A 25205-nucleotide genomic window follows, 5' to 3' on the forward strand; every position below is an offset into this window, starting at 1 on the left:
TCGAGCCAAATTGTCCAAACTTCCGAAATGTGGTGTCGCTGGGGGGTGGAATTTTTTTTTTTTTTTTTTTTTTCTTCTATCGTTTTAGGTTTCGAAGACTTTCCAAATGTTTTTCGATTGTCGAACAAGCTTCACTCGGTCGCTGTTCGAACAATGAAATTAGACGCGAAAGATTTACATTTAATTTCTCGCGGACTGAAATAGGTTCGTTGATTTATTTTGCTCGATTTTTCAAAACCTTAATATCCGGTAATTCGAAAGTCGTTAAGACGCTGAACTCTCGAAGGAATTACTCTCTCTCTCTCTCTCTCGAGACATCTGCACAGCCGTAGATCATTTTTCTAAATAAATTCTACCGTGAATCTAGGAACAACGGGCGCGTACTACTTTTAAAATAATCCAATGTGGTTATTAATTATTTCCAGCTCTCCGCGGCGAGGCGCGCAGTCGAGAATTTCAAATTACAAAATTTCGGTAATATTTCCGTGATCCACTGGAATTTCCCTCGAAGAGATTTTATAAATATTTATAATAACTTTAAAATCAAAATCCTTGACTTCGTCCAATAGGCGAAAGGGAGCTGAAAAATAAATAATAACAACGCTCGGGTATTGGATGTATAACCAACTGCGCAGAAAGGGTAGAATGGGCGGAGCATTAGTTTCCGTTTGATTAAATCTCTCGGTCGATATTCCAATTTTCTTGTAAAAGATTGCGATGCCAGTGACGCGTTCTCGATCCAGAGAACTTGACAATATTTAATTTTATTAATGATCGCACCTGCCGTCGGACCAGTTGATATATGGGGGTGTCGTTCGCGAGTGGGCGGATCGGGGGGCGTTACGCGCGTTAAAGTAGGCGCGACCTAATGCACATTGGCGTCGCCACGTTCGAGTTTATTCGGTGTACGGCCAATATTTGGCCCCGCACTGGGCCCGGTTCGCGATTGGTCGGTCGACACTGCCATTTTCGAACAGTCGCTCGCGATCCACCCTCGTCTTTGTCCTTGCTTTGTACCTGCATGCACACGTAGCTAGCTACAGCGTTCGCGACTGTCAGCGTGCGAGCGCGGGTGTATAATTCCGTTCTTTCGGGACGTGGCCGCGTATTATTCGCTTATTTTGTTGTCCGTACACGTCGAACGCCTCCCCCGCCCATGACCCATTCCTGGCATGTGTGTTTCCCTTCGTCGGTCAGGCACGGAGCGCACGGAATTGGAAGGACAGCGTCTGGAAACCTGGATCCAAGGCGTACACACAACCCAGAGGAGGAATACAGGAGGAAAATAAGGGAAATCCTTTTGTGCCTTTTCCTCCTTACACGTAAGGGCATACGTGTTCCAGAGATAGTATAAAGCACCGGGGATGGCCGGAGGGTGTCGGAGGAGGGGACCAGCGTGTCTGGATTCCCTCATATATTGCCCGACTTAGAAATCGTGTGTCTTTAGAGGACAGTCTTATTGCTACGGGGACGTCGGTGGAAACACTTTGGAAGTTCCCGCGAGTCTCGTGAGTTTCGTTCGGGGAAGGACATGGGTATCCCGACTTTCCGGGCGAGTTCTTTGCGCGTTGCTTGGTTGCTCGGGAGTATGAGCGATTAAGTACTGTGCACGGGTTGCGAGAAGTCATCTGGAACGACACAGAGACGGTAGGATTACGTATCTACCTCTTCTTTTGGTCAGTTTTTACAATTGTGTCACCTATCTTCGCGATCGCGTTAGAAAATGTAGACTTGTGTGATCAGTTGGATCCTCTTTCTCGCTTCTTACGGTTTTTACTAATCTTTACAACTCTACGATCTTTAAAAACATATGGGAGAAGACTAGTCTGTGACCGGTTAGGTACGTGTTCTTTGCAAGTAACTTCTTGCGAATCGTGTACATTACCCTGCTGGAAAATTGACGAGCGTTGTCGTAGTGGACAAACCACTTCTAGAGGAAAGCTAGTGAAGGACGTCAGATTTCCTGTACTGACTCAGCTTTCGTGCCATTGCCTGGAACGAGAGTAGAGAGGGAACCGTAACCTGGAAGCTCTACTTTTGCTCGGTGACGTAGGATGAGCTGCGGTCAATGCGCGGTAGCAGGTAATAACCTGGCGTCCTTGAAACTGGTAGATTAGAGTGGGGACACGCTGGTTTGCCTTCTCGTCGCGGATGGGCGGTACCGATCGCGCGAGAGGTGGGGGAATGGTGACGCGTCGAGACTCAGCGAATTAGCACGGAGCAAGCGGTGCGAGAGTGGGGAGAGTGAAAGGCGGTGGGCGGAGTCAGGCAGCCTCCTTGCCCCTCCACCGTCCCGCTAACCAGCTTTCCAGCTACGCACAGTGCACGTTGCATCTCGTTTCGAATATTCGCTCGGGGAATACAGCGTTCCGTGCACACTCTTTCCGAGAATCGTTGAGATTTGTAGGATATAGGTGGTACGACTGAGTAACGGCGATGTAAGTTTCCTCGTTCCGACTGGGAAAATATTATTCGGCGGGTAAGTCCTTTATCGTTCGCCTGAAAAATTCCTAGGCGACCGTTCGCCCGAGATTCGATTGTCTCTTTTCGCCCCCGGGGGCGGGAGTTCACGCGAGATGGTGAAAAAGAGAGGCAATTCGGGAGGAGGAGCGAAAGAAGGACACAGGATGAAATACGATGGACGAACACGAGCGGTAAGAGCACTTTCTTCGCGGACCTATCAAAACATAGTTTCTCCACTGCACTCTCACACGCGGCGTACCGGATAACCATTAATATCGCCTCAACCTGTACGTTTACTTTAATATCCCGCCGCGGGAGAAGTCTTATTCACTTAATGTTATTTCTATCGAAACACCGTGTTTTACCACGTATCCACCGCGCGAGTACACTCGATCCAATTCCTAGGTGTACGTTCAGACAATTCCGGAGACAATGGTACACAGAGACCACCGTTGGCCCGCATAGTAATCTCGAATACCCGTCCGAGTGTTGAGATTCGAAATTCCAACGCGCACTCCTTAAATCGAACCTTCCAGTTCTCTCCAATATATATTGATTTGTACGGAAAGTGATTTCGTTTTCCAAAACGGAGAATATATAATTTGATAAAACGTTTACACACTCTGAAAGAATCGTGTTTCATTTCCACCAAAAGAAACGAAACCTAATACTATCATATTTCAATCTTAATACCTCATAAAACTTTCGTTTCATTTTCGATCGTCATTGTGATCGTACCTTTTTCGTACGTATCAGCATCGTTCCAATCGTTTCACAATACATCCAGACCACCGTCAGGCTACCCATATTAGTGTACCCAATCCTCCCCGGATCTCGCGATTCGAGATTCCAACGTTCCAATTTCTCAAACTTCGGCCGACTCCTAACGTTCGATCGATCGTTCACATTTTAATCCGTAAACCCCGTGAAACTTTCCCAATTTAATCCCCGATCAACGTTGTAATCGCGATACACAATATTTCACCACATTTTATAAGTTGGCCAGCTTCCGTCGATAATCCGCTAACGAGGTTCGATCCCGCGTCGGCGTGGCTCGGGCTGGATGTTAACAAGAGTGAAACGTCGGGGTAACTTTTTCCCTCGGATAGTTAAGAATATCGAAAGCTCCTCGACGCTACGTCCAACGTTCTATCGCAAGGTTTGCCAGACTGGGTACAGCCAACCAACGAAAAATCCAACTGCCACTCGTCGGATGGCAGCGATGGAACTTCGGATAGTCTTGTTTGCGAATGTTGGAACGAGCCGAGAATAATAATCCCCGGCCTCCCGGGTACCTCGGCTCTGTTAACGCCGAGGAGCGAAGCCAATTCCCCGGGAATCTTCCCGATAGTCAAACAAATTTTCATAAAGTTGAAATCATCGGTTAGCTCAATCTGGTCTCTCGTCTCGTCCCGTTATACTCCCCGCTGCTAGGATGGGAGATCCGATAAACCTCTTGCAATAGCACCAACGCAGCGACAACAAGCTGATATCTACGGATTACGGACACACCGTATAATATACTTTTATCCTTGCCTCCTGGTGTGCACATATGTGTGCATGTACATATATATTTATACACATACATACATACATATATATACACATATATATATACATATACATATATACATATGTGTGTATATGTATGTATGTATAGATATACGTACATGTATGTACAGTTATACGTATTCACGTTGGTAGGAACGTGCCTTGGGAAGCGGAGGCAGCCAGTCAGTCAGTGTATACGGAGCGGTGTACCCAGAGGCGGGTTCCAGTTCACGTACACATTCGTGATTCTCTTTCGTGTCCTGTATCTTTAGCCCGGTTAAGAGGAAGAGGAGCCTCGAGGAGTTATGAGACGACGGCCATCTTTGGGTATCCTTCCTTCCTTTCCCGTTTCCTTCCTTCTTTTCTTACGTACGGTCCAAAGGAGCCCGGAGGCTTCCAGGAGAAAACGAGGTCGTATCACGGAGAGTCCTTGCGCCATAACATTCTCTATCGTTGAGAGCCATACATCATCATCGTGTTCAACGAGAACCGGGCGCCTCTAAGTGCCACGAATCGACCTTCGTGCCACGGTCCTTTTATACTGGATTCATCCTGGCTTTATCGCGCACCGGTTCTAACACGGGGCGGCCACCACCATGGTTCGTTCGACCACACCTTTGTTCGACCCTACCTACTACGTCGCCTGACGTGCTCACCTTGCTGAAAAGAGTCTCCACGGTGCGGTACCTTCTCGTTCCCTGATTTTCGGCGTTCGGTGCACCGATGCGTTCGACCTCTCCACCGGCTACACAGAAGGTAAAACACACACACACACGTACGCACATATACGAGTACTCCGATATACAGGGTGAACTGGAATTCGTGGTACAACCAAGGTGTGATTCTACGTGAAAAAATGAGAAAGAATTTGGTTCGAGGTTTCTTCTATCCGGGGTTGCGTTTTCGAGGAGATTAATTTTGAAGGGGACGGATGTGAGTAAATAATAGAAATTAATTATACGTTGAGGGGATCGATCGTAGGATCTATGTTCGTTAGATGTGTTCCTTTCGATAAATGTTATTCGATATCGGTGTAAATAATAAAAATTAATTATACGTTAAAAGGATCAATCGTGGGATCTATATTCGTTAGATATGTTCCTTTCGATAAATGTTATTCGATATCGGTGTAAATAATAAAAATTAATTATACGTTAGAAGGATCGATCCTAAAATCTACGTTCTTGTAAAAAAAATACTATGACACTTCAACTTTGAATAACTGTAAATATACAAACCAGTTGATGGATCTGCATGAAACTTCACACATGTTCATCGAACAATAGTACTAAGTTTGGAAAAATAAAACGACGAATAGCTCCGTTTCTTATCCAACGATAAAACTTATCGAGCGAAACCTATTAATTGGTATTAGGAGCACGTGACTTAAATGAGACTCTGTGTGGATGATTATTAGAGTCGTGGATACGTTCCTTTTGACAAGTAGTATAAGCCTTCAAAGTCTCTTTTTTTTTACCATACTGTATATGTACACTGGTAGGATAGAGAACCGCCTCGATCGAACTGTTACCTACGTTGGAAAATTTGGCTCGTTGAATTGGCTCTTTTGTTGAGAGCCTCTGGCCAAATTAGGACTCGTGCTAACAAATAAATTACATTTAGCGCACTGTGTACGGTAAATCCTCGTTGTACGATCGCCAGATTTGATTCGTTGTACGATGATCGTTATCACCACCAATTGGGGTGATACTCGTTGGAAACATTCAAGCGCGAGATACACCAGCCAGCAGTTCCTTACAATGTAAGAACGGGGATTTAACGAAAGATGAAACTAATAAATTTTTTATTCTATTTTTATGAAATTATTTCTAACGTATTAATGAGATTTTTCTGTGGGAAATAAGTAGAGGTGGGCGGGATCTCGAAAATTTCGGGTACTCGAGTCTCGGGTCGGGTCGGGTATTGACTCGAAGTTTGTGATACTCGGGTACCTGAAAATTTGTGATACTCGGGTAATCCAAGTCGGATCAAGTAGTGCCCAAGTACCTGAATACTGCAGATTTTTAAGTACCTGAAAATTGTAGACTTTCGAGTGCCTGAAAATCGTAGATTTTCGAGTACCTGAAAATCGTAGATTTTTCGAGTACCTGAAAATTGTAGAGTTTCGAGTGCCTGGATATTATAGATTGTCAAGTATCTGAAAATTAGAGTGCCTGGATATTATAGATTTTCGGGTACCTGAATATTATAAATTGTTAGGTACATGTATATTATAGATTTTCGAATACTTGAACCGAAATAAGATTGATTAATTATAATGTGATTTGGGTCAATTTTAGTCTTCCATTCGATTATAGATTTATAATCTATAAGATTTGTCAACAATTTGAAATTACAATTACAAAAAATTTACGTGTACCTCCTTCGTTCTCACTTTCTCGGGTTCGTACTTTCTTCTCTCTTATTTGCTCCCACACTCTCTCTCTCTCTCTCTGTTTCTCTCTTGCACACTGTCCTTTTCTTCGACCGTTGTACGTTCTTTTTCATTCGCTCTCACTCGCTATCCTTTTCTTCGACTACTGTTGTTGGCAAAGTATAAAGGCGACAGAATTGCTTGCACTGTACACGTTGTAAGGCTCTGTCCGTTTCTAAGTGACGATTGTACAACGAGAATTTATCGTGATGCGGATATCGTCTGTTCAAGAAACTTATTTGTATTTACAGAGTTTCTGTACCCCGATATGCTCGCTTGTACTTTTTTTTTATTGTAAAGTGGTGTGTTACTGCGAGTAAAGAATTATTATTATTCGTATCATTTTCGCGAACGATAACCAATATCTGTATAAATCGACAAAAGTAGTTTAAATTTTTCAAATTTTCCTACGAGGAAAATTTCCTCCTACGTTTTAGTTTCTCAAATTTTCTTATGTAGAAAATTTCTCACAAATTCTCCGTTTAAATTTCGTACATTTTTCCACGGTAAAAAATTTCTTACATGTAAAATACTCCGTTCAAGTTTCGTAAATTTTTCCACGTAAAAAATTTCTTACAAGTTCTCCATTTAAGTTTCATAAATTTTTCCACGTAAAAAATTTCTTACATGTAAAATACACCGTTCAAGTCCCTCAAATTTTCTCACATAGAAATTTTTCCCTACATAAAATTTCCTACATAGAAAATTTTCCCCTTCTCTCTCTCTCTCAAGAACACGAATTCAATACATTCCCAAAGTCGTTAAATTCCCAATCGGACACCGATAAAAACCGTTACCCCGATAAAAGTAACCATTTGAATTTTCCTACGTAAAGAATTCCCTATCGCGCCCTCTCTCGGTGAACACCGCGTCAACATCCAGCGCTCGTCGCGCAGATCTCTCCCAAACCTCGCTATAGTCGTATTCATAAGCGAAGATAGTTCGATCGCGAGTTACTTATCTGTCGGACATACGAGGATCGCGTTTGATAGATGAGGTCGCCGGATTAGAGGGCGTGTTCATCGTTCGACGCGTTGCGCGGGTGTACGCGGCCCAATTGGTGCTCACTAATTAGACGGGCCAGCGTAATTCGATTACCGTAATCGCGCCGCGGGGCTGGTAATTGAACGGCTAATTAGATTAATTTAAAATTTCGCTAATTCGAGCGGTTCAATTAGTAGATTGTATGCGGTTCGGGGTCTGTTGGCGAAGAAACGGTGTACGAAAGAGTGGGGGTTCGTGTGCACGTGAAGTGTGGGGGGTGGGTGGGAGTGGGGGGTGCACTCGCAGCATTAACGAAGAAGACGTCGCGGTGAACGTGGATTCGAGGTTAGGTTGTATTCGTTCTCTTTCAACGCGGTACTTATCTATTAAAAGTGTCTTCTCGTAGCGTTAACGATGATCTTAACGCGGGTACATGGAGCGCCCCTCTCGGTCGTCATACGCGATAAGAAATAAGTGGGTGGTGGGGGTGGGGTGGAAAGGAAAGGAGCGGGAAAATTGAATTCTGTCGCTGCGTTTCGAGGAAAGTGCGGTGCAAGGAGAACGTGCCACTCCCGCGAGTAATTGACGCTGATTAAAATTCCATGGAGCGGAGCCCGCCCTTTCCTTTCCTTTCTCCGGTAACGTACGTGTTAAACCGGAGGAGCCGATCCCGGAACCTCTCGACCGACCTGGAACACGATTATGGAACGAAGACCTCCGCGAAATGTTTGGATTCCGACCGTTCGACCGCACATTCTTGTTTAGTGCCCGTCCACGGAGATTCGCGGTCGAAGCGGTTTCCACGTCGGTCGTTAATTGGCCTCGAAGAATTTTTCTCGACCGATACTGGGGATCGGTGAAATTATCGGCGGCTGGTCCGAATCACTATAACAGATACGCGTTCGCTGGGCGCGGGCGATCGGTATCGGGGTCCATTTTCTCGAGACGAACGAGTCATTCAGGGCTTGTCGAGCGGATTGTTTTCGAATCGAGCGGAGTCGCGCGGGGTACTCGGAAATCGAATAGAGTGGGGTATTTTGAAACGAAATAGAGTCGAGTGGTTTGATAGCAAATAGAGGAGGGTATTTGAAAATTGAATAGAGCGGGGTATTTTGAAACGGAATAGAGTCGAGTGGTTTGATAGCAAATAGAGGAGAGTATTTGAACATTGAATAGAGCAGGGTATTTTGAAACGGAATAGAGTCGATTGTTTTAATGTCAAATAGAGCAGAGTATTTGTAGATTGATTAGAGCAGGGTATTTTGAAATGAAATAGAGTCGATTGTTATATTGTTAAATAGAGCAGAGTATTTGCAGATTGATTAGAGCGGGGTATTTTGAAACGAAATAGGGGCCGATTGTTTTGATAGCAAATAGAGGAGAGTATTTGAACATTGAATAGAGCGGGGTATTTTGAAACGAAATAGACTCGATTGTTTTAATGTCAAATAGAGCAGAGTATTTGCAGATTGATTCGAGCGGGGTATTTTGAAATGAAATAGAGTCGATTGTTACATTATCAAATAGAGCAAAGTATTTGAAAATCGAATAGAGCGTACTATTTTGAAACGAAGTAGAGTCGATTGTTTTAATATCAAGTAGACCAGAGTTTTTGAAAATTGAACAGAGCAGACAATTTTGAAATTTGTATACAGTGGATCGTTTTAAAATTAATCTCACGATCCGGATGACAGAGCAATGCATTTACCCGAGTACCGGGACCCTTACCCGGGTCTTTCCAGACCCGAAAAGACGTCTACCCTTTTGTATCGCATGTACAAGTTTCTTTGCAAATCGAGAAAGGAAATTGCGACAAAATAGAATTTTCCTTGGAAATATTTGCTCCAGGTGAAATTACGGGTCTTTTCGGACCCGAGCGTGATCCCTCCCGTGGCATCCTGAATCATTGATACCGCGAGGGTTGTTCCATTTCGCCGAACTCGCGTATCCGGACCACCAGAAACGAAACTTAACCAGACCCTCGGTCCCCTCTTCGCTCGGTTCTCGTAAATTACATTTAAATATAAATTTCAACAACGGAACCGCGTCTCGAATTCCACCGTTCAGAAGACAATGCACACCGGCGTAGCGCAGCCCGTGGACGGGGTGCATTTCACGTGCAATATTGCGCGCGGTTAAATGCTGAGGAATTCTCAGCGCATCGAACCGGTTCCGTGCACGCGTATTAATCAGCAATGTAAAGGCGCGGCAAGCAATAACACGAGAGCCCCTTCCCCGTGACTAAAACATGCCGCGCTAATGAACTCTGTTAATTGCCCGGCCCGCCAAGCTTTGAATACCGCGGACTTTATTAATAGTTGCGTTTCAATAATTCGAAAACACGGTGATTCGTTAATGGCCGTTTAACGCGATTCCAACGGATCAAAATACAAACCGGTTGTAACGTACTTCCCATCGTTGTTAATTAGCCGGCTCGCGATCCCACTATCCGATACCATGCTCCGTGACAATACTTCTCGCCAGGCCGGATCAATTGCAGCTACGATTCCCGTAATCGTCAATGGTATCGCGTTTCGATCGTTTACTCGATACCGCGTAATTCATTTCGGTAATAGGATCTACGATACCGCCCCGGGTAATCGACGAAATCGTTCGATAAGTAATTCAACGGGAGGGAAATTTTCTGAACGAATTACAGCGAGGAACGACGATATCCAACGATCACGAAACGGGATTTCAACGCGTTAAATGCCACGTCGGTTTTCCTCTTTAAAGGATGCACTCGACGTTTGTTCGAATTGTAGCGCGAAAGGTAGAAGAAACCCTCGATAGTTCAATCGGTGCACTTAGCATTTTATGGTATCGTTAAGGATAGTTGTTTGAAAGTTTACTAATATCAGGGTTCGTTTCTCGTAAACGTTTCAAGGATCCAATTGAAGTTGACGTTCTTTTAGAAATCCTACTTCGATGACGTTTTTGAATAACAGACGTCCTTTTAAACGGAAGCAGAGTTGAAGGAATCCTGTTGATGTTGCCCGGAACTTTTCTTCAGTTCAATCACACGATTCTTGAACAATTGACAACATCTTTGGCAACGACAAAAAAGAATGAAGGTTATACGAGTCAAGACACACGAGTTCCCAACAAATCGAACACATCGACTTCTATACAATAATTGAACAGTAAAAGAGGATCACAATGTTCTACCACTTTTTTATAATTATAATTATAATTATAAAATCGGATACTACTTTCTCCAACATGTGTCACCACAGATGGTCATCTACAATCGTGCAATAACTCCTGTAAGTTGTCATCCTCGGTGTTTCAAAATCTCCACTGTCATTCCCGATTAACCCTCGTTGTTCCACGTTAGGGGTCTTTTCAGACCCAGATAGACTATTACATTGTTCGATGGTACCATCGTTGCAACGTTGCCCTAGAAACGTCGACGAGCACCACAAAACAACGGAATCTTCGTCCGCGGGAGCGAGATCTAGTTAGGGGTCACTGTTGACCCACGCGCGGTCTCTCCCCGTAATCATTCGAACCAACGGTATCGAAAGAACCGAACAGTTCCAGCGATCCATCGGTATCGAGGCCAGGTGGAAGGGAAACATTAAACAGCCATGATTGAGCAACTATCCGACTCGTAGTTGAGATACCATCGCTCGTCAGCAGCTCGCATGATTTTCTTACTCACGGTTCCGGCTCTCGAGAACCAAGCTCGGGGGTTTGCCGGCTATATGCATAGATGACAAGTGCATTATGCCACATAAAATCCGGGATGCATAATGCATCCGGTGTATCTGTGTCAGCTGCTGGCACGTAAACTTATCCGCACGTGTTCACACATAGCCTCGGTCCCTGTTACGGCGTAAGTCTGCATATATTTACGATACGCGTGTGTACACAGGCCTCGACGCGGGAGCATCCGGACCACCCTTCTCTGATATAATACATAGTCGCTCTTTTACCAGTCTTACCTCGCCTTATTTTCACGGAAGTATCGCGCGCTAAACCCCCACCCAGCCCCTTATTCTCCTCCGCGTTCCGTGTTCTACCCTCTTCGTTTCGCTCAACAGATTACCCGGCTTTCGAAAGTACGTCGTACATAAAATATGACGTAGAGAAAAAATATATACGGTCCTTTATCCGGCGTGTAGTAGGATTCTCGTATCTGCGTTATTATTCCTCCCCTGTTGGATTTACTGTTTATTACGATTATCGGGACGAGTATAAAGAGCTGGCTCTGCGACGTAGACAAGAGCTACGATCTGGCTCGTCTGCTTCAACCCTCTCGCGAATCGGTTAGTTACGAAACGGAGCGTTTCGGGAATATTTTCTTGGACCAACTGACGGACGACTGGGTTTAATTACTCTGATCCCTGGGAACCTGGAGTGCTGCGAGGCAATCTCAGCTTTTAAGCGGGGAAGAAACGGTGCTTAAAACGCGGACCGATGGAGAGACGGAGCGACGAGTATTTTCCGGCGATAAAACGAGACTCTCCTGGACGGTTTCTCGGTTCTGGTGCTCTCGAAAGAGTTTCCGATTCGAGGGTCACGCGCGAAACTCGTCAGTTGCACAGCGCCAACCGCGGGACCGGCGGGTACGTTTGTATCGTAATTTAAATTTTCCTCGTGGTGATCGTCCGGTGATTTTTTTTTCTTCTTTTTTTTTTTGTAGGTCGTTCGATAGCTTTTCGTTCATTCTTTCGTTTTATTGTTCATTCATATCCGTTCTGTGTCGTTCGAGCGATCAATCTTTCAAGAACCACGGAGCATTCGGTCGGCGAAAATGAATTCGCTTCGCGGATTTAAACGTGGTTCTAAAGCCCTCGAGACGGCCTGTTGTATTTGCGGAGTGCACGGAGAAGGTGTATATCGTCGTCAAAAGAGCGCAAAAAATGGTTCTCTCGATTGCAAACGGGGCGATTTTTCAACGAACGACGAACCACGTTGCGGTGGAACGTCGATGTAGAATGAGGAAAATTTGCCAGCCTTTTCGTATAACGATCCACGACAATCGTCTTGGGAGGAGATCAATAATAGTGGAGAATACATCGTAAATTAATTTGTAGCGACAAATATTTAAAACACTTCACTTTCGATAGAACGATGTAAACTTATACATCAATTAGATTAATTTCCAAGGTTTCGAATCTTTACTTCGAATTTTTACAATTTGTCGGGGGAAATGTAATTTCGCTGGGAATTTTCATCGTGATTTTTAATTCGTTTTTCTCGAGGATCGATAGATTCTATTCCGAAATCGGGCACTGGCTGGACGTATCGCGGAACCGTTTCTTCTTTTTGCAACTTCGCGGGAAAGGGGTTTACGCGTGTAATTTGAAAAATGGCCCGGAACAAATCGGGAAAAGCGTTAACACCGAGAGACAATCGTCAGACGACGTCGGTATTGTTCCTTTTTCCGACGGAAAATTATGGCCGGGTCAACGGAATTTCTCTCCTATTGTTATGGCCGAGAGCTCGTATGGTTAGACTATTGAATCTCCCCGGGTGGATTTTTTCGTTCGCTTTTTCCCGCTGGCACATTACACCCCCACTCTACCCCTCCCCACCACGCATGAAAGGGAAAGAGAATAGACCGGGCCGAAGAATGGGTTCTGATTCTGTTCCTGCTGGAAACGGAGGTGCTGACGATGCCATTTGTCGATCCCCCCGTAACTACCAGCGTGTATGTAACGCACTGTTTCCAGGTACAAATTCATACGTGTGTTGGGACACATCCCCAGGATCCTCCTTGCTGAATAATGATTTCTTGTTTACCTCTTCTCCCCCCTCCCGCCGTTTGCGGAAATAAATTTCGCACAATTTACACGTACGCGACAAATTTCTCTTATTTCGTCGAGGATCGTTTCGATCAGTGAGTTGCAAGGTCGACGATCTGTACCGATCGTCAGTTGCCAACGAATCGATCGATCGTACTGTCTCGAGTTGCACGAATTTTCTTTATTGGTTGAGAGACGATTACGTGTACGAATTTATTGTGCACGTCATCGAACAGAGCGAGACGAAGTGATTGCAACTGACGACTCGAACCCATTGGCGTAGACATTGACACGGAATATGAATTATCGGGGGATAACAAAATTCCTGTACTTTAATTTCATTTTCGGTCACCATTCTAATCGTATCTTTTTCGTATTAGCTTTGTTCCAATTGTTTTACAGTACATTAAGACCACTGTCAGGTTACATACGTATTAGTCTCGAATACTCGACGATCTGTACCGATCGTCAGTTGCCAACGAATCGATCGATTGTACTGTCTCGAATTACACGAATTTTCTTTATTGGTTGAGAGACCATTACGTGTACAAGTCTACTGTGCACGTCATCGAACAGAGCGTGACGAAGCGATTGCAACTGACGACTCGAATCCATTGGCGTAGACACCGACACAGAATATGAATTATTAGGGGGATAAAAAAGTCTCTGTACTTTTTGTTATATAATTCTAATAAATTACACACGTGATAGCAGTTACTATCAAGTATTAGATACAATTTCCTTCTTCGTTCATCCTTGATATCCAATGATCCGTGTTTGGGAAGTTATCATTTCATCAGTTTCTTTAATAATTCTTCCCTAGTATCTGCCCTAACCAATCGTGAGTTTACGATTCCTACAAACCCATGGAACATTGCTTTGGTAATATTTCAGGAGCCAAAATTTTCAACGTGAGAAATCACTGAGTGCGAAAGGTCGGTTGTCGAGAAATTGAAAATGGAAAATTCCCAAAAAACAATACCAATTTACGATGTGGTCCGGTTCGAAGTTCGGGGCTCGGTATTTCAAAGACGATTTTTTTCTCCGGTGTCCATATTTCTATCGTAGTTTTTCGCCCTCTGTGCACACCTCGGATGTGCTTTTCTCCGTGTGCATGGATTTTCGCGTTCACAGATAAAAAAAGAAAAAGCCTATAAAAAAACCTCAAACCGTCGTTTTCTCCGCCATGTTCGTTTTTTCGTTCTGTAGTTTCCGCGTTACGATCGTGACGATGTCAACGATGACAATTAACTCTCGTGCATGGACGAATTTCGAACGAAAGACACTCGTCAGGAACCAGTGGTGACTGAAGTACAAGTTCCTCCTACGAACGTGTTTACAATTTCGTTTCATCGTTAGCGAGGTTGGTAGTAGAGGAACGTTTCACCTAGGTGTTGCCAAGTTCCGCGAGCACCGTACAAAAGTGTAACGAGTTTCGAGTTCAATAGCAATCTCGCTGTTGAGACCGAGAATGCGTATACTTTTTATACTCGTCGGTGAAGCTTCTCGTAAAAACGTGAACCACCACCGCCTCGAGCGTCGTTTGGTTATGTGTTCTACGACGCGACGTTAAGCGGAGCGTAGGTCAGTTGATCGGTCTCTATCGTGTTTAATAAACTTGTAACGCTAGCGTGGGTATTCTTACCGTCCGTGGTAATGGGATTTCCTGAAACTTACGGAGAAATATTATACTACACGATCCGTGCTGCGACGTCCTTTTTCTTTTTAACCGAGAGTCTGTAACAACTCTTCAAAAATTAGATTGCAATTTCGTTTTTTCTTATTTCTCCTTGCAAGTGTCTCTGTGTAACAATCTTAAAAAATTACTCGTTCACGTGGGTGTTGTCAACGTCTCCGTTAATAAGATTCTCACGGAATTTATTGGAAAAATATTTCACTACCCGATCAGATTGCAGTTGCGTTTTCCCTTCGAACAAGAGTTTGCGAGGACTTTTGAAAAATTACTTCTCTCTCTCCGTCACCGTGGGTATCGTTACCACGGTCTCCGATGGCGGAATTTTACGCAATTTATGGAAAAATATTCTAGTACGCGATCAAGTTAGAATGTCTTTCTCCATTCTTTTTTATAACCAAGAGTCTGTGACAATTCTTGGAAGATCCCCCGGAACGATATAAGAAGATTTGTAAAATCTGACGGATGGAAGATGGACGTTTCGCGGGGAGGATATATTTGCGATGAATATCGTACGATTTTTTTATTCGGTTCGCGTTAATGTAAAAAATTATACGTGGAGTGACTCGAGCTGTAGTTTCTCACCTGTGTTGAACACCAATCTGTAAATTTCTCCGGCGATCTGACTACGCGTCGTAAAAAGGTGCTTTGTGTAGTCGTCGTTCTCTGGAACAACGATACTCGGTTTAATTATACAAGGAGGGCCCGGAAACGACGATCCGAACGTCACCAGCATTCCATTTAAATACAATTTCGTCGTACAATTTCGTTCGTTCCAGTTGAGTCGCGTCACGAGCGCTGATGTCCCCACACAATTCTTGATTTCGTATCGTTTAGACAAGAATTGCGTTTGGACAATCATAGCCTGAGACATTCAATTCCCTCGGGGTCCTCAGCGTTAACATCCAGAGAAATTGCTCCGACGAGATTCCTCGCCGTAATCCGCGTTCTTACGCGCCATCCTCCTGTGGAACGGTCGCGCGGCAAAGAAGAGTTTGCAGGTTCTCGTCGCAAAGTACGAGTACTTACCCCACTTGGTCCTCGCTCCCCTGGCTTCGCCGTCCTCTCGGTGTTATTTGGGAAAAATCTGCGCCACGAGCGTTTTAAACTTCCCTGGAAATTAGACCACCTGCGAAAAGGGGTATAAAAATTGTCCCGCGGAACGAGGAGAGATCACATCTTGTTACTTTCTTGTTCGGCTATCCGCGACGTGCTGCACCCACTTTCTACCGGACTCCACTGTTTCTGTTCGTTGCGAGTTATTTCGAGGGAGAGAGAAAGAAAGAAAGAAAGAGAGTGGGTGGGTGGGTATAAGGGAAAAAGAAAAATGGAGAAAAAGAGAGCAAGAGGAAGAGAGGGATAGAGGTAGTTAGAGACTGTGAGAAATGTAGAGCAAGAGAGAAAGAGAGATAGAGATAGAGTAAGAGAAAAATAGAGTAGTAGAAAAAGCGAGAGATAGAGGTAGAGTACAAGAAAAGTAGAGTAGTAAAAAAAGCGGGAGATAGAGATAGAGTAAGAGAAAAATAGAGCAAGGGGAAAAGAGATATAGAAATAGAGTAAGAAAAAAATAGAGCAAGAGAAAAATAGAGCAGGAGAAAAAATAAGAGATAGAGATAGAGTAAGAGAAAAATAGAGTAAGAGGAAAAGAGAGATAGAGTAAGAGAAAAATAGAGCAAGAGGAAAAGAAAAATAGAGTAAGAGAAAAATAGAGCAAGAGGAAAAGAGAGATAGAGTAAGAGAAAAATAGAGCAAGAGGAAAAGAGAGATAGAGTAAGAGAAAAATAGAGCAAGAGGAAAAGAGAGATAGAGTAAGAGAAAAATAGAGCAAGAGGAAAAGAGAGATAGAGTAAGAGAAAAATAGAGCAAGAGGAAAAGAGAGATAGAGTAAGAGAAAAATAGAGCAAGAGGAAAAGAGAGATAGAGTAAGAGAAAAATAGAGCAAGAGGAAAAGAGAGATAGAGTAAGAGAAAAATAGAGCAAGAGGGAAAGAGAGATAGAGTAAGAGAAAAATAGAGCAAGAGGAAAAGAGAGATAGAGAAAAGTACAGCAAGAGAAGAAGGGTAAGAGAGGGACAGAGAGATATATATATAGAGAGCAGTGAACCGTCGATTTCCTTTAATCGGCGTCATCATTGGCGAACTTAGCCAGGCACGGTTCGAAAACTCGTACTCGCGAGGCTGTGTCGGTACGCGTGACCGTCGGGATTTCCGGGCCACATAATTGCATTACTTCGCCTCTCGCTCAATCTTGATCAATCAACCTGCTATTCAGGGCAAATTAAGTTGGGAGGGATGAAGAATTAAAGAAAAAGGAAGGGAAAAAGAAAGGAAGAACGAGAAAACAAAATAAAACGTCAGCGTCAAAGGACCCCACCTATCGCTTCCATTGCCTTCTTCGGCGTTCCGTTTCCCCGTCCTCTTTTCCTGCTTCGCGATATGAATAGGAGTTCGAGTGGCCCCTCAATCACACACGCATTCTGCGTATCGTGTCGTGTCGTTCGTTACTGACTAGCGGGGTGTCCCCCCCGAGCATCCACGACACGAAACAATGTCGGTCTAATTAATCGCGGTGGGACGTCGGAATTGCAAGGTTCGATTTTTCCGAAGATCCGGAACGTGTCTCGTCGTTTCTTCCAATTAATTTTCCATTAAAAAGTTAATACCGTTACGAGCCCGGTGTTCGAGATCATTTCCATTCGAGCTGGTTTTCCATATCCCCCGCTCGTCCCTCCGACGGTGTAATACCCTCTTTTGTATTCATGACCGACCGAAAAAACTCTAACGACGCGAACCACCGTGAGTTCGGGGAAACACCAACCAGCAAGAGAACCAGCTTTTGAGACAATTCACCGATGATGAAAAAGCGAACGCAAACTGAGAGGAGAGGAGAGGCCGTGATCACGATGGCCGAGAAGACAGAGGCGAGCAGTTCGGCAAATAGGTGGATGGATGGCAGAAGGAGTGACAGAGAGAGGTAGACGTGCACGAGTGGTGTGGTCTAATGATTAGGTTAGCCGCTTCGGATGTAACTTCGTTACTTGCCAAATGAACAGACAAAACCGATCCGTTCCCTCCCTCCCCGCACTTCCACCACTCCGTGTTCATAACATCCTCTCTTCTGCATATCCAGCTCCGACAGCACTTTATCCCGATCAAAGACGACGCTGCGGGCTTCCAGGGTTACCCAGTCGATCAATTTCCTCTCGATCGTTCCCGGTATTTCTCGATCAAGACACCGACGATGAGAACGCGGGTAACGATCGCGAGTGCATCGTCGAAACTTCTACCTGGGAATTCCACAGGATCGGGGGATCCCCCTAATCGCGTGGACGACGATACAAGCGATAAATAGAGTATCGTCGGTGCAGGAGTTTGCACATGGAGTGTCAATCCGTCGCGAATCGAGGGCAATCCTCGACCGATTGATTGGACTTTGAAAACTTGAGAAATCGACGGTTGGTTCGAAACGTGTGCTGATATTTTGGGAGTCGTGACGTTGAGGGATTTGAGAGAGAGTATTTCTAATTGAGATTCTTAGGTGCAATTGAGGAGACACAAGACACTTCACAGAGAATTGAGACCATCTCGCACCCAAGAGAATTGAGAAAGTTGAAAAGTCGACGGTTGGTTCGAAAGTGTGCTGATATTTTGGGAGTCGTGACGTTGAGGGATTCGGGAGAGAGTATTTCTAATTATTGAGATTGTTAGGTGCAATTGAGGAGACACAAGACGCTTCACACAGAATTGAGACCATCTCGCACCTAAGAAAATTGAGAAGACACCGAACACTTTTGAGACAATTGACATTCTCAGATCCAAGACAGACACTAAACACTTTCTAGAGAATACTTGGAGAATCCTCGTTCAATCCTCGAGTTATCGGTTGGACTTGGCGAAGTTTAGAAGGTAATGCCGGTTCGAAAGGGTCGATTAATACCTCGAGTCCAAGCGTCAAAGGCTCTTTTGACAAGACAAGTTTTGGTCGACACTTTTCAAACATTCGGACTCTCAGACCCAAGACAACCGAGAAGACACTGAACACTGAACACTTTTCGCTCACTTTGACAGTAATCTTCCACCACAGTTAGCAAACTTCCGATCGGGAGCATCACGGTTTCCAATCCCTCCAAAACCGTTCGTCCTCGAGGATCCACGCAGACTCTTCGTCCAAACGCGATCAGTCGCACGATCGAAGTATTTATCGGAACTGGCCGTGGGACAGAACGCGAAGAACTCTTACACGCGACGCAGAGAAACACGAGCCGGTAACTGGGTTAAGTAGTTAAGGTTACGAAAATATAGGACGAGTGGAAGAATTCCATCAGCATTTCGCGAACAACTCGGGAGCAATTTACGGTAGAGTTTCTCAGCGTTGATTCGACGTCAAGTTATGGCCTCCAAAGTTTCATCCATTTGTCCTTCCTCCCTGCCCGTCCGTATGCAACCACACGGTGTCATTTTTCCTCGGGAGTGTGTCGTTCCTTTCCTTCGAATGCTGTGCGACGTTTTCTGGATACTTCGGGAACGTATAAACGGGCCCAGGCGTGATCCAGATTCAATAATTCACAGCCAGATTTCGAACGGTGGTATCACACGGAGCGATGCGTGTGCCGGGACGAAGGGTGGCTCGCGAGCGAGTCTCCTCGTTCATTCTGCGGTGGAAAAGAAGAAAGCTGACGGTGGCGGGGCACGTGAACCGGCGGAGGTCGGAGAATACGGAAGTAGAGAAACGAGAGAGAGAACTGAACTTTTGCGACATCGAGTGGGTGGGCGAAGATGACGGAGACGAGCCAGGGGGCGGGAAGAGAGAAGACTGTCGTGGCATTGATCGGCCCACGCTACCGCCACCAGATTCTTGTCCTGGCCTCTTCAGCATCCAATAGGTCTTCCCGACTTTTGGAAACTGAATAGGATGCCGCGAGAAACCCCGTCGGTCGGTCCGAGACACCTTTTGTAATCGCGATGCGCGCGTCGCGACGAAATACGCCGTGCCCCGGATTACTGAAACGGCCCCCCACCCGGATAACTGAAACCGGGGAATTATCCTCGACGACGTTCGAGTTGATTCGGCGCGAACCACCTCTCCTGGATGAGACGGACACGATCTGGAACCAAGTGAGGTATTCATGGAATCGTTTTTTCATATTTTGTAATAATATTGTTGGAATCGGCGGAATTGTGAAAACGAACCTCAATTCTGTCGTGTTCTTTTGTTCGACCGATACTGTTTATGGGTTAGAAGTGTCCTTAATGTACGGAATTCTAATTTTTAACTTTAGAATACAACGAGAGGAGCGCTCTGCACTATTTATTATAGTATTGGGTTGTTCGGAAAGTAATTTCGTTTTCCAAAATGGAGAATATATAATTTAATGAAATGTTTTTACACTTTGAAAAAATCGTGTTTCATTTTTATAACAAAAAAAAATGAAATTACTTTCCGAACAACCTAAGATTTATTTACTTACTAACCTAGATTTAATTACTTCTTTGACTACGGTCAAGTATGACCTAGAACGTACTCTATGTGCGAAAAACCTTCTCGAGTATAGAGTGTACATTCTTGCCCAACGCCTATAGGCGTTTACCGCCCGAGATGAACCGTACAACAACTTCGTTTTACAGAATTAAAAAGCGATCGGTAAAATTGAAATACAGTCTAAGTAAATTCGCGTCAGAAGAAATGTAAACATTTCAATTTTCACGGAATCGTTCAACGTGAAGACTTCGTCGGTCGCGGATCGTCGAACTAATGTAATGCGAGTCTCGCTGCCTGTACCTCTATCTCACTCGCTCTGGTTGCGATCTGTTCACTCTCCACAGTCACGTATAAAATACAGTACCGGACAACTACGTTCGGATCGATGTTTCGCGATATTGCAAATTATTTATCGGAATCGATAATATCACGGATAAGTGAATAAAAAATAAATCACCTCGGTCGATTTTTTAATACAAAACTGTAAATATTGGGTTGTTCGGAAAGTCATCTCGTTTTTTTTTAGTGAAAATGAAATACGATTTTTTTAGAATGTATAAACATTTTATTCTCCATTTTGGAAAATAAAACGACTTTTCGAACAACCTAATACCAAACTGTAAATAGTAAAAATGTTCCAAAGAAATTTCCTCTCTCCACCGTGAGTTCGATTCGGGAGATCTCAATTCCCAACTGCGAACGTATGGTGAAAATCCTCGCCCCCCGCCCCCCGCCACCAACCATACCTACGTACGTACACCGATGGCAAACATGACCGCGTTCGTCAAAGGAGGGACTGTTTTCTCACGATAATCGGATCGTTCAATTCTCGGAAGACGGGACGCGCGTTTTCCACGCCATAGACGATTCCTTGATCCATCACGACGATCTCCTATGTCCGATATCGTCGAGTATCTCGGGTGGAAGTGACGTCGTTTGCGGCCCTCCTTGAAATTCCGCTTGAACTCGTTGCGACATTCTCGGTAACGAGGGAGAGACATCTTCGGGATATAAAAGGAAGCCGAGGAGAGAAACGTTGCGCGCGAAGGGGGTGAAGGTGGAACAAAGGGACCGACTGAGACCGTAGAAGGGCGGGGGGGAGGGGAGGAGGTGGCGCGAAAAGGAAGCAGAAGAAAAGAACGTCGGGATCGTTTCTGGTCGATTTTTCAGGAAGAGAGCGGAAGGAACCGTCACTGGCGGCGGGGATGCCCCTCTGTGAAACGTCGTGTAACCGGAAGCGGAGAAGAACGTTGCGGTGACTCCATGGCGAGCCACGGCCTGTTGGTTGGCACTGAGAGGGGGTTGGGTTAGGAGGGACAGGAAGCGAGGCGAGAAGAAAGAGTGACAGTCGGATAGGGAAGCAGGCTGCCGGCTCGCTGCCGGGAAACGAAGGAGACGAGGGAATTGAAGCGTAGCCGGTGCTGCTCCACGCCCTCGTGGGGTGGGGGAGGTGGGTTGGGAGGACACTTTATAATTGAATGGCTTCGCTTAAACGGAAACGTTTCTCTCTTTATGTCGCGCCACCGTTGGAAAAGTAAGAGGCCGCCGCGGGAGCGGAATGGGCCGGATAAACGAATTTATTAAGGGTGCGTCGAGATTTCGAGGCGGTCGCGCGTGTTTTCCTCCGTTACGGGGAACGGGAACACGAGAAAAAGTTGATCGCGTCGTCCGTTGGAAGCGAACGTTACGTTGAATCGCCGCGCGCGGCGCTGTGGTCGCGTGTTCACGCTGGACCAATGGGCTCCTCGGACGATTCCCGACCGAGACTTTTTTCGCGAGTAAAATAGGGTCTCGTGTGTAATTGGGAATATTTTTTTTCGTTTGGTCGAGTTCCACTTGTTTATCGACGAAGTTAACTCGTCGAAGTTTCTTTCTCGCTAACGTTTAGAAAGTTACGCGATGCGAGAAAGTAAATCGTGGGTTGGTACGTGCGAGGCGAGATGCAGGGGAATCGAGCGCGAAGGAGTTGGCACGCCTGAGAGCGTGCACGATGGAACGATCGAGAAGCCGGTCGATCGAAGAAAGCTTGTGGAAAGCGAAAGTGTGAACACGTGGCAATATAGAAAGTGAAAAGATTGTTTCAGTTTAGATTGTATTCTAGTATGTTTACCGTGTAACGTGTATCAAAGGGACTGGTTTAGTTTGTTTTGTCATTGCCTTGAATCGATGATATTAACGAAAGCACGCGGCCGAGAAACGAAAGTCTTTCAACATGGTGTATTCTCCGCTGTCGCTTACATCTCACCAACGAGTGAGTAATGTTTTAAATTTACTTTCGTAGAATTCGGGTTCTTTTTTATTCGAAACAATTTTCGTGGTTCCGTGTTACCGTGAAAATAAATTCTATTCGAAATGCAAACCATTTTTGCGCAACATTTTCTTTACTATAGACATCGCAAATATTTCGAGCGGTTTTAGAAGCCATGGAACCACGATTGAACGTAGTTTTTATTCGAGGCAACATAGCTTTTAATCCGATGCTTTATCGTTACTGACGCGAAATGAAAACTTCCAGAACAATTCTGACGCGAGAGAAAGCTATCGAATTGTATATAATGCAGTATCGACGGGCAATTGTTATCGGAAGAAATTTATTGTGAAACGATAACCGCGCGAACTTGTTGGAAAACCTGATATATAGTGAAATAAATTTAACGTTAATACGTTCCTCTTTTCGACCGTATATTCGAGGTATTCGCGTGAAAACTGTTCCGAATGTATAGAAGTCGTATTTTTAATTTTATGGTAAAACCAGAGAACATAGATTATAATACATACAGGATCATTCAATCGCGTCTATTATAGTAGCTTTAATTATTACAGAACCGTGTACAGTGATGCAACTACCAACACATATGAAAGTATAATATAAATAATATTTAATTCGACGTGTACCTGTAGAGTCCAAAAAAAAGAAAAAATATCTAGTGAAATGTAGAATGTTGCCCAAAAAGATTTAACGGTGGTGATACCGTCTGTTTTAACGCGACCGTTAAATTTTTTGGAGAGAAGCTAAAGCATCCTACATAACGTTACATGTTTTGTGTATTTTTCTTTTTTTGCTTTTTTTTTTAACGCGTTACCGTCTATTTCATCACGGCCTGTAAATTTTTGTTGGCGAGCCAAAACGCTCTATGTAACTCCACACATTTCTCTTTTTTTATATTCTATGCGCAAACATCGAATAAAATATCATTTGCATTAAAGCGTTGCGCGTGCGTTCAATTTTACTTTTCGCAAGGTACGCGATACCAACGTACACAATGCGCTCTCAAAGATAAAAATCCAAATTATTCGCGTAATCATCGTCAAGGGAACCGGTACGATTACTCGAATCACCGGAACCATAATTTATAAATGTGACGAGGGAAAATTGGATTCCCCCCCGAGACTGTCTAGGTAGACACGTGAAAGTTAACGAGACCCAACATCTGATCTGTCCATTAACGATCCCATAAAGATCCTCCATGTTATCTCTTTAACAGAAACTGCCTTTGTGTCTCTTAAATCTGCGGAACTTCCAGACTGGTCCACGTTCTCCGATAGAGTCCCTCGAAGACTCGCTCGAGTCAATAATCTTGTTTTCTCATTCTCTGGTCCCGAACGATGGATACTTTCGTCCCGGGTAGCTCTCCTCCGGACTCCTGGACTCTTATCTCGGTTTCTTATCGTCGTCAACCTGCGATTTATCAGCGTTCTTTGTACCCAGGTGATTTCGCCCCGAGTCAACTAACCTCTATTATCCACCGATTCGTAGAATTTCTCTCAATCGCGTGGGAACGAATCCAACGCGAAAACGAGAGCGACGAAATTCGCGGAAAATTGTCAACCGAGGCAGGACGTTGCGATTGTTTGTCGAACTCTCGACAGTGTCGAGGGAGGGAGCGTAGATAGAAACAAATTCCCGATATACTGTCTACAGGGTGATCCAGAATGTTTATACTTCGGGGGGTGGATCTACGTATCGAAATTTGTAGACAAAAATTTGGCGAACTTATGCCCTCTGTATTTTCATTTTTTTTTTTTTACTTCGAGTTTGAAAAGGCGTTTGAAAAAAATTTGAATTTTGAATAATTCTATGGCGATTGTATAGGGTTCAGAAACTTTTAAATAACGCCGTAGAAATTTTTGTACGATTATTTTTACGATGTTACTACAGTTCAAAAATTGCGAGTCTTTCAAGTTTATTAATATTAGTTTCAAAAATGTTCAAAGTTTCCCTTCGTTCTTCAGTATTTTTATTTTGGATACGTTTAAAATTTATGTACTGTGCTGGGCTGAGAAGTTGACCTCTGGAAGAAATTGAGTCCACATTCCTCTGTAACACATTTTCTTTAGGGTTCTAACTATAAATTTCTTTTTGTCAGTTTGGACACTTTGAACATTAGGACCTTTTTCACCCATCTTAGTTTCGCAGGTAATTTTCTCAGCTGCGCACAGTACATTTTGGGTGTACGTTGAATACACGGTAGATTTTAGTAAAATAAAAACGTTAAGAACGTAGTAGACATTTTGAATACTTTCATTAATCATCCACAACTCAAAAACCAAATAACAGAATTTTTCACCCATCTTAGTTTCGCAGGTAATCTTCTCAGTTGCGCACAGTACATTTTGGGCGACCATTGAATACACGATAGACTTTATTAGGAGTACAACTTTGTTTCCTCCATTTTCTAATAGATGGCAGTAAATGGTAGTCGAAACAAATGGAGCATAGATATCATACAATAAACTAAATAAAATAAAAACATTGAAGAACGTAGTAGACACTTTGAACACTTCCACTAATCATCCATAACTCAAACTAAATAACTAAATAACACAAGATAGGACCTTTTCCATCAAT

The sequence above is a fragment of the Ptiloglossa arizonensis genome, chromosome 6 (genome assembly GCF_051014685.1).
Source record: "Ptiloglossa arizonensis isolate GNS036 chromosome 6, iyPtiAriz1_principal, whole genome shotgun sequence".
Classification (NCBI taxonomy): Eukaryota; Metazoa; Arthropoda; class Insecta; order Hymenoptera; family Colletidae; genus Ptiloglossa; species Ptiloglossa arizonensis.